The following is a 14,131-nucleotide window of genomic DNA, read 5'->3' as shown; positions in this document are numbered from 1 at the left end:
TATTCTCGCAGCACACATTTATTGAATTTAGTCCAATTTTTGTCTATAAATTTATTGATTTTCTTACATGTTTCTGTGTTTTACTGTCAGGTCCCGCATTCACGCTGTATTACAATTCAACAAGGGAGCCATGGAAACATCCAGAAGGTTTTCCTTTTCTCTCTGCTTAGCCTTCTTAACAGATCTCATAGAAGATGCCAGTTTGAAAACTAAAATAGTAATGTGACAATGTGACTCCTTGAAACAACACGCTTCCAGGCTCCCTCTTTTCTTCAAGAGTGAATTCAGCGTCTTTGATCCGGCAAGTGACATCTGTGGCAGGAAGAAGTTTCCCTTCTTCTCCCTTCATTTCATTCTCCTCAACCATTCTCCAGTAATTCTGACCTGCTCGCCATTCCTGATACATCTTTTCTCCTGCTGCTTCCTCAGCTTGGAAACTCTTTGCCCATTCTTTTCTTCCTTCATTCTTATTTTATGCCATTGCAGAGAATATGTCTTAACTTAGCTTCATACACTACAAAGCTTATTAGTAAGTGTTTCTTTACACATTCCATGTTATAATGTATGTTATTTTTTAATATTTAAGATATCAATATTTAGCTTATTTGCATAATTCAAGCGTGTGTATGTGTGGCATAAATACGCACATGTGTGTCTCTGTGTGTATATATATAATTGTCTAAAAGAAATCATTTAAAACTTTATATAACATTTTTAAACATTATATACACACACAACTATCTGTGCATTTTTAAAATTCTATATGAATTGGATTACAATCCTACATCTGTCACTCTCAGTCAAATGAATTGGACACAATGAATCTCTGACTTTTAGATGACACCTGTACCTAAATGAGAGTCCTGTTATGTAGCTATAACAAACAATGTTTGATTAAAGAAAACAGCCCCTAAATGGTCCATGGTGAAGTTTTCGTGATGATTATTTGTGTCATGACTTTGATCTCTGTGACTATCTGTCTCTAGATTATTAATCCCTTGAAGGCAGATTTCGTGATGAGTTTTTTTTTGGTGTGAGCACCACAGACAATAATGGTAAATATACACATACATATATTGAAAACTTTGTTTAGCTAAAGACTAAAGCAAGAGTCCCTCCCTGGGAGCACAACAGGTTAGAGCACAGCACTGCAAGCTGGCCGCAGTTGCTGCACTGCCGGTTCAACCCCCAGCCCTGGAAGTGACTCACATGGCTCAGCAGACCTTGCCTGTCTTGCCTGCTACTCCCCTCAGCAGTATAGTTTGTTGATTGCTCTGTTCCCCACTCTGTTTCTAGTGAATCCTTTCACTAGCTCTGCATCTCTGGCCTGTGCCTCATTTCTATATGCATAAATAAAAAAATAAATCTTAAAAAAAAGACTTAGGAATCAACAAATTCATTTTTGCGAATATTGATGCTTTCCTACTACTTCAGCAAGGTCATATTTTTAATTCATATTCTAATATTGTGCATATGTTAAATCAACAAATATATGTTTACAATCATGTAAGACATCGAAGTCTAGATGTCATCCATACATTTTAGTGGCAATCTCTGGAGTCAGTGCCTAGATTCAAAAAAACGGTGAAGGACAGAGAGTGAAAACTAAAAGAAATGCTTACCAACAAGCTTTAGTATTAAGTGTATCTTATTTTTAATTCTACTCCAGACTTTTGTCCTATTTCTGAATTTGAGCTCTATGATCCCAAACGGAATTTATTTTTCAAACTTTGAAATGCTTAAGGATAACATTGGAGTGATGAGGAAGAAGAGTGTACATGCAAAAACCACCTTGCATTTGTTATTCACTCATGAAAATGGATGATTTCCTATTTACATAGGCTTTTGCTGAGATCTGCATATTGGAAATTAGTGGTGACTGGTTGAAAAATTGGCCAGTCTAGAATATTTTTTAAAACTTGTTTGTATAGTCTAATATCTTCCACTCATTACAGTTTAGAATTTTTCAATATGTAATTATGTATATGAGTTTAAAGGAAAATGGAGAAGAGAGAAAACAATGCTTTATGAACTGTATACAAAACAGCAAAATAAATAATTTGCAGAAAATAAACAAAATTCTTCAAGATTGCTTACTTCAGAAATTCTTGATTTGAAACACTAATACTTTTAACATCATATAATCAATAATCTTCACTAAAATGCAATTGATAACTTGCTCAATGCTTCTAAGGTCTACACTAGAGATATTTATTTGCAAAGTAATATACATATTTTGTTCTGCTTCCGGACATTACACATTGTGATATCCAATAAATATATGGGCTGTACAAATTCAGAATTTTCATCCCAATTTAAGTAAGAACTTTAATTAAATAAACTAGTATATGTATAGATATACATACAAAACATATATATATATATGTGTGTGTTTGTGTGTATATTATTATTCAATGATTATTAATCTGAAATAGGATATGAGTCTAAATGTGATTCTTTGTTCTTGAAATAGATTGCAAACTAATTGAAATTCAAGTCAGAGGATAACATCTATTTATTTTTCATGTATATTGGTCAAGGGAGGTTGGTCAATGATTTTGCTCATATCCTATTAAAGTCTAATAGAGAGATGATTTAGACAATTTTCTGACTATTCAGCTCATCTCATGGTTATTAACTACTTGTAACATTGTTGTGCATTTACAAACAGATTTAAAATAATAGATTATACTGTAAGTTTGAAAACTACAACAATCAGTTTGCTAAAAAGGAATAAAAAGGAAAGTCTTCAGGGATCATAAGTAATGATCATTCTGATAAGACTAAAATTTTTAAAATAGTTAAAATAGCAATTATACAGTAGTATTATTAACTCATTTTAGTATGAAATCTTAATTTTTTTCTGAGTGAGGTTATATAACAATTTAATCATATCATTTGCTTATTATTTTATAGTGGTAAACATTACACATACTGATTTTTTGACAGAATAGTGCAATTCTATGAATGCTTTAAAAAGGAAATTCTTATATGCATTTATGAAACTGAATGATGTTGCCAGATTTATTCCTTATTTGTAACATAGCAATTCAATAATTTTTGTCTTATTTCTAGGTGCTATTATGTTTCACATGGATGATTAAAGTAGCCTATTTGTCTTCCTACACTTATCTATAGTTTATTACCTATGAATAATCAACCTTCCTTTTTAGAAAGGTTCATGTCAGTACACTATTCAAATCTTATAAAACATCTTCATCTTTATTAGGATAAACATCTCCACTCTGTTCTCAATACCCAATCTGATATGGATGCAGATTCTTTCTTTGACATCACCACATTTAACTCATGGCAGCTACTTTCTCTGCCCCCAGAAATATTGGCTTCTCCCTTGTTACTGTTCATACCACACCAGCATACACTTTGCAAATAACCATCCTGTTCTGATCACACATTTGCCAGAAGCAGCCTCCCACAACTTCCAAAGTTCATCTAAGACATATCTTTGGCAAAGCCTTTTGACCCCTCAATCTAATTGTATCCTCAATCTAATTGACCTTTGCATTACTTTCTTTCGCTTCAGAAAAATTATCTCCCAGTAATGTACTATAATTTTAGTTTATCTGCCATTTACTTTTTCTTTCTTTGCCACACACGACAGAATATAGTGGGAATTTTTGTGTTTACCTTTGTTGCTGGTGAGTATGTTGTATTTGCATTGTGATTTTGTTATGTGATCTGTGAGATTTATATTTCTTGGCAAAAAAAGAAGTACATGTTGTCATGTTATGAAGCACAATCATTCAGATTTTTTCCTCTAAGCTTCTCTGAGTCTTTGAAAAAATAGTGCATTTTAAAATGTACAGCGATTAATTAATGTAGAGTTGGAAGAAAGTCAGAGGGATACATTTAAGATACAGTTCATAAAAGTAGAAAATTATCACATCTCAACTTCCTGCACAGATGAGTAGTAAGAAGTATTTTTCAGACACTTACAGGCATGGATAAAATTAATATTGCTACATGAATAAATGAGTAGATGGTTAGATGGATGAAGGAGGGAGCAATGAAAGATAATGAAGAAAACTTGATATTTAACAGGTTTTTCTCATATATTTCCTTTCCATTGTATTGTTAAGGGATGGTTTAGTGTCCTTGGTTATGACATGGCTGTACATAAATCAACTCAACTGGGACAGATGAGTTTGGAAGCTGGTAACTAGTCTCACGTGCCAACAACCAGGGGGTGGGGAGGGAGCACAGCGCACATATAGGTTCACTGGGGTTGCATTCGAGAACAGAGTAGATAATGCATATGCAAGACTTGCAAAAACCAGGCTGTACAGTAACAAGAGGATGTCACTGACTCGCTTGAATAGATACTGGGAGCTGGCAGGGGAGGCAGTCAGATCAGAAGGAGTAAATATTCCATGAGCCTGTTCTAACTGATAAGAAGGCTGTTTGGCTAGTGATCTTATCCACAAGTCCAGATGAGGAGGAGGACTTGCTGCCCTTTAAGATCCTCCAAATTCTACCAGTTTCCAAGGGAACACATATTAAAGGATCTTAATTTCAGGCCCTGTAAGATCCCATAAGTAGTACTGAAGAATGACTCAGGCACCTGAAATGGAAGATGGGCATTCATCAGTTGTGATTAAGTGGAAGTAGGCACTGAGGTACAAAAAATGCCAGCGGTTGAACTGACATAAAGCTGGTGAGGTTTGTTTTTTGTTCACACTCAAAATAAAGGTTTAGGAGTGTTACACGTGTGGGTTGATTCCAATAGAATTAGCACATTTATGGTGCATAAATAAGAAACAGAGTTCAAAATAAATTTGGTATATGCCCATATTTAGAACAGTATAGGTAAATACAAATACCATGTATAGAGGTAGAAACTGTATCGTGTACATAAATTTGTTAAAAGAGCTGGATGTTTTATTTTCAGTATATTATGCTTAAAGGCATTGATATTTAACCCACTTAAATAATAATAATAATAATACAGGCAAACTCATTATTCACTAAATCCAGTAAACTTTCTACCCAACTACAGTATATATCAGCTGTGAAGTTTAATATTTGCAACAAGTAAGCCATATAAATTATAATTTTTCAAGCACAAAATGTGTTCAGGTACTAGAATAATAAGATGACTTTAGATACACCTATAGTGTACCTATAGTGCATATTACAGCATATCACAGCATAATGTTTGTAACCCAGTGGCTTAAGCTCTGCATATAGCTAAGGGTTTTTCTGTGAGGTTTTCTTGCCCAGATATTTGCACAGTGTAGACCTTCCAATAGCAGTATCCCAAAGAACCATTATGACTGACACAATATAGTCACTGGGTAAACTCGAGTCTATTAATGATAATTTTCTTATATATTCCCTAAAATGATGAAAAGTTTTCAACTGCTGAGAGAATATAAAAAATCTATAGATGTCTGACTATTTGTCATTAATGACAACACTATAATATTTCTATCTATGTTAGGCACATCTAAATCTATGGCACCAATCACAGAAGCAAGACATAATGTTTCCTCATTTAATCATCTTACATTTTAACATGGGGTATGATTTGACCATTAAAGGAATTTGTACAAATGATATAGCTTGGGGAGTTTCCCACATTAATATGTCTTTTACTATTTTCCTAAAGGAAACACTGAATTTTTTTGTTTGTTTGGTTGTTTGGCTGTTTTTTTTTTTTTTGATAGAGTGCATCCTGGGCACTAATTTTCTGTAATTGAATAGGTAAACTCAGAAAAGCAAAATGGGCCATAGTGATTTGTATGAACAGGATCACTGCTTTACGTGGCAGAGTATAATGCCGCATATATTAAATAACTCCCAGGAAACACCAGTCTTACCGAGTGACACCAACATCCCTGAATTTCCCAATGCTCCATTGCATGATTGCATGGACAGATGTGTTATGTACCACACTGCCGAGATCTTCATTCATAACCTCTGAGGGCAAAGTCCAGGGTTCTATGTTAATACGATCTACCACTAAAGTTTGGGAAACATTGTTTTGGGAGACACATTTATAAAGATGTGATTTACTTTGTCCAAAAAGAATTAACATCCTAAAAACTGGAGATATTAGTTTAGTTATTTTTATTTTGTTTTAATTTTACCAGCTTTCCTTATTTTATTTTTGCATTGCTGAACAGTGTCTAGTAACAAATCTGAGTAAGTTGCTGTTACTATAGCCATTTCAATGCTTATGTTCCATTACATGGTTTCAAACATTGCATTTCTTCCCTTACTTTTCTAACTCATTTCAGGGACATCAGTATTGTTATTACTACTCTTAATCCAAGATTACACTAAGCCAAAGCTTCTAGAAAATAAACAGGCTCAGTGATTTCTAATTCAGAATCTGGTTACTACAATCACCTGCCTGGATATTGGTTTTGTCATTTCAATCACTGCTGTCAGAGTTGTGATGCATTTTCATGAATTGTAGCTGGGCATGTCAACATTTTTTCCTGATGGAAATAGCCAAGAAGCCAGATGAAATCATACTTCAAATTCTGTAAATGTTAGCTTTATTAAATCGGTTATAAATCTGTTATAAGAATGCTATCATTTATTATATAAATAATGATTTATAACATTGTTACATGGAAGCTTTTAAATAAAGCTAAAAAATAAAATTGCCATCCTTTGCCATTTTCTCTATTTATGTTATTATATATATGATATCTAATTAATTCCATGTTAGGCTGCATTATTTTTCTTTGTCATTCAACTAGAGGCAGAGTTTGCATTCCATATCAATTTTTTTTTAATCTCTTACATTTGGCAAAATCTTACACTCCGGCAGGGACTCAAGTTAATATAAAACCTCATCTGTCTGTGCATTGTTTACCACATTTAGAGCCAAGTAATGTCTTATACTGCTGCTTTGCTGACTTAAAAAGGAGACCCCTGAATTTTTAGAAGCATCCAGAACTTCTTATCTGACTTGACAAACTGAGTAAGAGAGTATCTGTCACAGCCAGGGCTGACAGATTTCCCTACTTATATTATGAGAGTAATACCTTTATAACTCAACATATTACCATGTTACTCCCTCAAAAAAACGTGGCATCTGATGTGATATTTAATAAAAACAAGAAGGACATAGTTCAAGGATATTTTCAGTAAAAGAAACATACACCTGGTAACTAATTATAAAATCATCAACCCACAAACACAGGTCATGAAATAATTTAAGAACAACAGAAAAAGAGTTCAGTCATTCCATTCTATCTACTCTTACCCAAGAAACAGTTATTCTAGTGTCTCAAGTTTTTTTCCAAGTCAACATAAACTTTCTTAAATATGTTTAACTTCCATTCACCTGCTGTCATGTGGAAGGAATGTCATTCTTATGCAATTATTTTGAAAAAATAAATAACAATGTAGATAAGACCACTAGTAAATGGCTTACTAGACAATAATACCTCAATCATTTGCTAGATGATATATCACATTGTTTTTGCTATTTTTATTATTTGTAAGTATAAGTTAATTTTCAATAATTGTATAAGCATATATATTTATAATTTATGATGATTTCGCTATATATACATAGTGAATTTATTACTACCTTCAAGTTAATGAACATAAACTTTTACATAGCTAGCTAAAAATGAGCAACAGGTACCTGGGAATGTTTTCTATAACATTCATCAGGGTAAATGCAAATCAAGATCTCAGTGTGAAAATATATCCTACCTGTGAAATCAAATCGTATACATGATAAGCATTGGGTGGGGTGTGGAGACAATAGAGCACCTGTACACTGTTGGGGGTTATGTATATTGGGACAGGCTTTTAGTACCAGTATGGAACGCTCTGAACACACTATTGAACTGCCTTCGGACCCAACAATTCCTCGTCTACATTTATTCTCAAAGAAAATAAAAGCACTGTCTTGACGAATTATCTGTTTTTATTTTGTTATTATAATTTCAACATGGGGGTTTATATCCAATTCCAATATTGTTATCATTGGATTCCCCCCCCCATGGAGATTTTAGTCAGTTACAGAAAAAAAAATGTAAATTTATAAATGATGTCAATAATTCTTAATATCCACATATGACCTAAAACTTATATCTATATTTTAAGATTTATTCATATATTCATACAGAACTGGGGTACAAGCCAGAGGTCCAGGGCAGCAAGAGGATTCACCAGAGACAGAGCGGGGAGCAGAACAGGCAGATCGACCAAGTACACTGCTGAGGGGAGCAGCTGGCGGGTCAGGAGAGGTCTGTCGCGCCATGTGGGTCACCTCTGGAACCTGGGGTCGAACTTGCACTGAAGTGGCTAAAGTGCAGTGCTGTGTCCTAAGCGAGTGCACCATCAAGAAGGACCCTGATATAGTTCTATAAAGTAATATCACCTCAATCAAAATGGAAGAACAGGAAAACAAAAACAAACAAACAAAAAAAGTAATCCACGTTTTCCTTGTGATAGCCCAATTGGCTACTCTTCACGATAAAATGTCAATATCTCCCTTCCATTCCAATCAAATTCTAATTCCCAGCCTTGAGGGGGCCCTATCCAATACATTTCAATCATCTTATTCCTGTCTGCTCAAACCATATTTCCTCTTACAGTTCTATTGGATTCCCAAAAATCAAGTTCCAAAATGTACTTTGAATGCTATAAACATAGCCTACAGCTGGGTAAACATGGATAATGGTTCACACAGGATCTTTGATAGTTCAAAATGTACATTTAATTTTAAGCTTCACACATCCTTAAAAATATAATCAAGAAAATATGTAGAATAAAGTCATCACATTGGAGTGTCTATCTCAGTTAGAGAACTACACACTAGTTTCAAGGTTCTCTATTTCATTTAGGATATTTGAAATGGTAATAAAAACATTGTAAAAAATACTTAACTCTAACAATATTAACGGATAAAAATTAAGATCAATCTAGGGAAACAAAATCTTATCATATTTTGTTAAAAACATTTACAAATAAAACAAAGTAAAAAAAATGATGCAAACTGATATATTAGGTTCATACACATAAAGATATTTTTATCCAAAATTGCATAATTAACATTAGTGCAAGCAATGAATTTTCTTAAAAGTTCTTTTAAGTCATTACAAATTTGAATGAAAACTTCACATTTCCAACACAAAACCGGGAAGCTATTTTTTGTTCATTCTACCAAATTCACTATAAGTTTTTGATTGGTATGTTATTTTGTATACAATAACTTTTATTTTTATGATAATCTATGATCTAGAGGGCAGAGATGACTCATTCTTGTTCACTAGTTAGTGAGAAAACCAGAAAGAGTCACACTAAAATAAAGTACAGTTTACATTTTACTCTAATACTCCATGGACATTTAAAAACTGAATGATTTTCATTATTCTCCCATCAGTATATCATTTGTTCGAACACTTCAGGGCACTAAATTCCTCCTATTGAGGGATGAATAGCAGCAGGTTATGGCTGAGGAAATGAAGCCAAATATAAAATCTGTTAAGGTATGAAAGCTCTAGCAGAGTCCATTGTTGGGCATACACAATATTAATTATATAGAACTAAATCTATCTCAGAGTGTCAAGTAGGAAATGTTGGACCAATCTGGCAAGAAATTCAGTTTGGAAAAGTCAGGGAAGGTCATATAACTATGTTATATAACTCTGTCTGTCTGTCTGTCTGTCTATCTATCTTAAATCATTTGTCTATCTGTATTTAGTTTGAACCAAAACAACTGAGAGGCTTTAGAAAAAGGAAAACAGCCATTGAAAGTAAATAAATTGAGGGCTATTTCCTCACATAAAACATAAATTTCCCAAATTACAAATTTAGTCCTAAACTTCTAGGTGCAACAACAAGAAAAGTAACATAAGTGGTTGCTTATATCAAAGCAGGTCAATGGCAAAAATAAGTTCAACTACTGATAATATTAGATTCTCTAAGCGATATCATGAGATCTCTATAGGTCTTCATAAAGAAAGTTGTTCTAGTAATAATGATATGAAAAACATTCCTGTATTGAAAAAAAATGTTCTGAGTATTTTTGTATTAATACAAAACTATGAAATGGCAATCAGATACATATCAACAAAAGCAGCCTTTTCACTGGGGGTTGAAAATGGAGCTAGTTTAATTGTAAAACACGGAATGAATGGATATAAGAACAGCACCTCAAGTCACTGACAACTAGGCATTGGAAAACAGTAACAGTAATTTCCATTTCATATATATAATATTACAAGACTGACTGTGTGTGTGTGTGTGTATATATATGAGTAATTGTCCTGCTTATTGTCCAGGAGCATTTCCAGATCACAAAGCTGGGAGGGGACGTCAGAATCTGAGAGAAGAGAGATATGTCACACAGAGCATGGGGAGAATAAGGCACTAGAGTTTGTGAGGAAGGATGTCAGAGAAGAGAAAAATACAAAGACAAATAAATTCAAAGATCTATAGCAGGTCCCCTGTGAGCATTTAGAAATGTAGAGATCAATGCAGCAACTGAGGAAACTACCCTGGTCTGGGGAAAGGACCACCCGTAAGAACTAGAGGGGTTTAGAGATGCTGATGACTCATGGCCACTAGGCAGAGTACTACAAAAGATCCAGTCTCTGTGGAGGAATTATCTTACACTGAAGTCTGCTTTGGTCCCATTTAAAAATTTTAAAAGCAAATTCAAACATCATTCAACTAATTTATCAGACAAAATTCAATGATACTTAGATGAGTATAACAATATTCTGTAACTAACTGCAAAACTCATTAATACCTTCCATGCAGTCAAAATGTACTGAGTGAGTGATAACAGCAGGAAAATATAATCAATATGCTGAAAAATGCAAATCAATTGAAAGATAACAAGGCTAAATGTTAAAATTGTTCTAACCTAATCCCAGGTGCTAAGATACTACAGAAAAGACAAACTGGTCAGTATCAATATGAAAAATATAAAACAAATTAAATGCTACATATGAAAAATACAATACTTGAGATGAAAAATACACTGGTTGAGATTAGCTGTTTTAAGGCCAGAATATGGAAGTTTGTGAGGGAGGGATAGTGCTGTTAGTAAGAGCACTTCTAGATTGCTATTAAAGATGGTCCATGCGGCCCTCCCTGGTGGCGCAGTGGGTTAAAGCACAGCACTGAGAATCTAAAGCCGCTTCTGCATGAGTTCGATTCCCACCTGCCCCGATACCCGCCTGCCCCGGAGGTGACCACATGGCGCGGCAGACCTCTCCTGACCCACCCGCTGTTCCCCTCAGCAGTGTACTTTGTCGATCTGCTTGTTCTGTTCCCCACTCCATCTCTGGTGAAGCCACTCACCGCCCCTGAGCCTCTGGCCTGTACCCCAGTTCTTTATGCACAAATAAATAAATCTTAAAAAAAAAAAACATGATCCATGCTTTAACTTGGTTGCTTATATATGGGTATTCAGATTGTAAAACAGTCACCATCTTTGCATTTTGGTTTATGTTTTAATGCACATTTATATTAAAAAAAGTCAATATGGAAAAATAAAAGAAAGGTCACAGTTTGTCTTAGGGTATTTTGCAATCTAGGCAATGTTTGTATAAAATAGCTTTGCTCCACAATGTGTCATCACATACTTTAAGGAGAATTTGTCAAAATGAAGACTTGAAGTACTATTTGGTAATTCTCTGTAAATTGGAATGTTTCCTTTCAAGAATTTATACCAAATTAAACTATTCTCCACAGGTATTATGTTGATATGCTACATTAGCAAGTTTTGCTTACAACTGAAGACCACTAGAACTCACAATGACAATGTTAAGCATTTCCCTATGTTACTGTCTTGTGGGCCCTTGATCAAAGTAGTGCAGAAAAGCTTCAAATAACTGCAATTCTCTCCCACATCAGCACTGTTTCTGTGATGAGGAAAATTATTGTGAAGCATGGTGTACACAAGAAGGTCTATTTACCCTTCTCAGTGTCTGGGTAATTCATGTATACATTTTAATTATTTTTGTAAAAAATGGAAAATCTGTCTGAGTGATCATGTATATCTTCCATCTATATATTCATTAATAATTAATATTTTATTAACTATAATCTATCTGCCTATATAGTTATTAATTTTCCTAGATAGAAGTGACATTGATATTGATATTGATATTCTATTTGTAAAATTTTCATGAAGTGATATAAAATTTCCCAGGGGCCAAAGTCATTATTTTACAAGAACAGAGTAAAAGTGGCAGTCATCAAACATCACATAGATATAAAGATATCTTATAATCTACAATCCTCATTCAAATTGTGTTACTTAATTTATTAATATGTATTGCAGCAGTTTTTCTCAATTTATTATACAACATACATGATTCATTACATTTAGCTGCTAAATCTGTTTGGTCTTATTTAAACTGAAAATTTCTGGGAATTAGTACGTGCTTAAATTTTAAAACAACACAAGAGTAGTATTCATAATTTAAATATATTTCATTGGGTGAAAAAAATCCCTACTCTACTGAAATTAAGTGAATCTATTAACTGTGGAGATTTTGCTATTGACTGGGATGTTGCAGTTGAGGTTCTGATTGGGTCATTTCTGTTGTAGGGAGTGTTGTGTTTCCCAAGAAGATCCCATACAGAATCTAGGTACCATAAAAATCTTTATGTAGTAAAAATTAAAAAAAAATGTTGATATAATGACGATAAGACAATTTAATGAATGACCTTAAAATAGGGAGACTATTTTTTGGGCCTCATATAATCCCATTAGTTCTTAGCAGCAGAGGTAGAAAAGAAGACAAGAAAGATAAACAGAGGTCTGTCCATTATAAAGAAGCCATGTGGCCTGGATGTGGGCTGCTTCCAGGGATTGAAGAAGTAATGGGGAGTCAACTGTGACACACAGGAATTAGAGAAACCTATCCTATAATTACAAGAATTAGACACTGGGCCCTCACTGGTGCGCAATGGATTATCAGAGCACAGCACTATGAAGCTAGACGCAAAGCTTAGCAGGAGTTCAATCCCTGGCCCAGAAGGGATCCACATGGCGTGGCAGACATCTCCTGACCAGTCCACTGTTCCCCTCAGCAGTATACTTGGCAGTTTGTCTGCTCTGCTCCCCACTTTGTCTCTGGTGAATCATCTCATCCTCATTGCATCTCTGGCCTATGTCAATTCTATATGCATAAACACACATTAAATAAATAAAGAGAATTAAAGTCTGCCATATAAAATAAACTAGACCTAGAGACCTGGATTGTGCCCCCAGCCACCAGAAATGAATCTGAGCCTCTGATATCTTGATTTTACCTTTGAAAGACCCTAAAGTGAGCATAGTCACTTAAACTGCCAACCTAGAAAACAGCGAGAGAATAAAAGGATGTTATTTTAAATCACCATATTTGTGATAATTTATTTTGCAGCAATCAAGTACAGATTGGTTTGTTTCTAAGTAAAGGATTAATAATCCAAGCCCCTTGGGTCACTTTTATTACTTAGGGTCCTATTATATTAGCTAGTTACAAAATCACTTTATCACAAATTCCAATTTGGTTGAAAGAATGATTAGATATTAACATCAGAATTCTTATATCCGAGACAATGTTCCTATTAATGCTATTTTACTGTCCCCTAATTAAAGACCTATCTGGCCTATCATCCCCGTGTGCCTCCATTTTCAGCAGCACAATGGGGAAAACTGGCCTTTGTGGTGGTGGTTTCTGTCTGGACATGCTTGTGTTTTTCTTATTGCTATTGGATTCTGCTCTTAAATTTTTATTCTCTTCAGGCCCTCCCTGGTGGCGCAGCGGGTTAATGCACTGCACTAAGAAGCAAAAGCCACTTCTGCATAAGTTCAATTCCCGCCTGCCCCAGAGGTGACCACATGGCGTGGCAGACCTCTCCGGACCCACCTGCTGCTCCCCTCAGCAGTGTACTTCGTCACTCTGCCTGTTCTGCTCCCCACTCTGTCTCTGGTGAAGTCTCTCGCCAGTCCCTGAGCCTCTGGACTGTACCTCAGTTCTGTATGCGCAAATAAATAAATCTTTAAAAAAAATATTCATTCTCTTCAGGCCATTCAAGCTTCCTCCTTATTTGCATAGGCTAGTGAAACAACACTAGATACTCTAAATGGTTTATTGCAGTTAATTTTATTTAATTATGCATTAATTTAATA

The sequence above is a fragment of the Condylura cristata genome, unplaced genomic scaffold (genome assembly GCF_000260355.1).
Source record: "Condylura cristata isolate star-nosed mole 26May11 unplaced genomic scaffold, ConCri1.0 scaffold00007, whole genome shotgun sequence".
NCBI classification, from domain to species: Eukaryota; Metazoa; Chordata; class Mammalia; order Eulipotyphla; family Talpidae; genus Condylura; species Condylura cristata.
Note: the sequence above shows the minus strand (reverse complement) of the source record.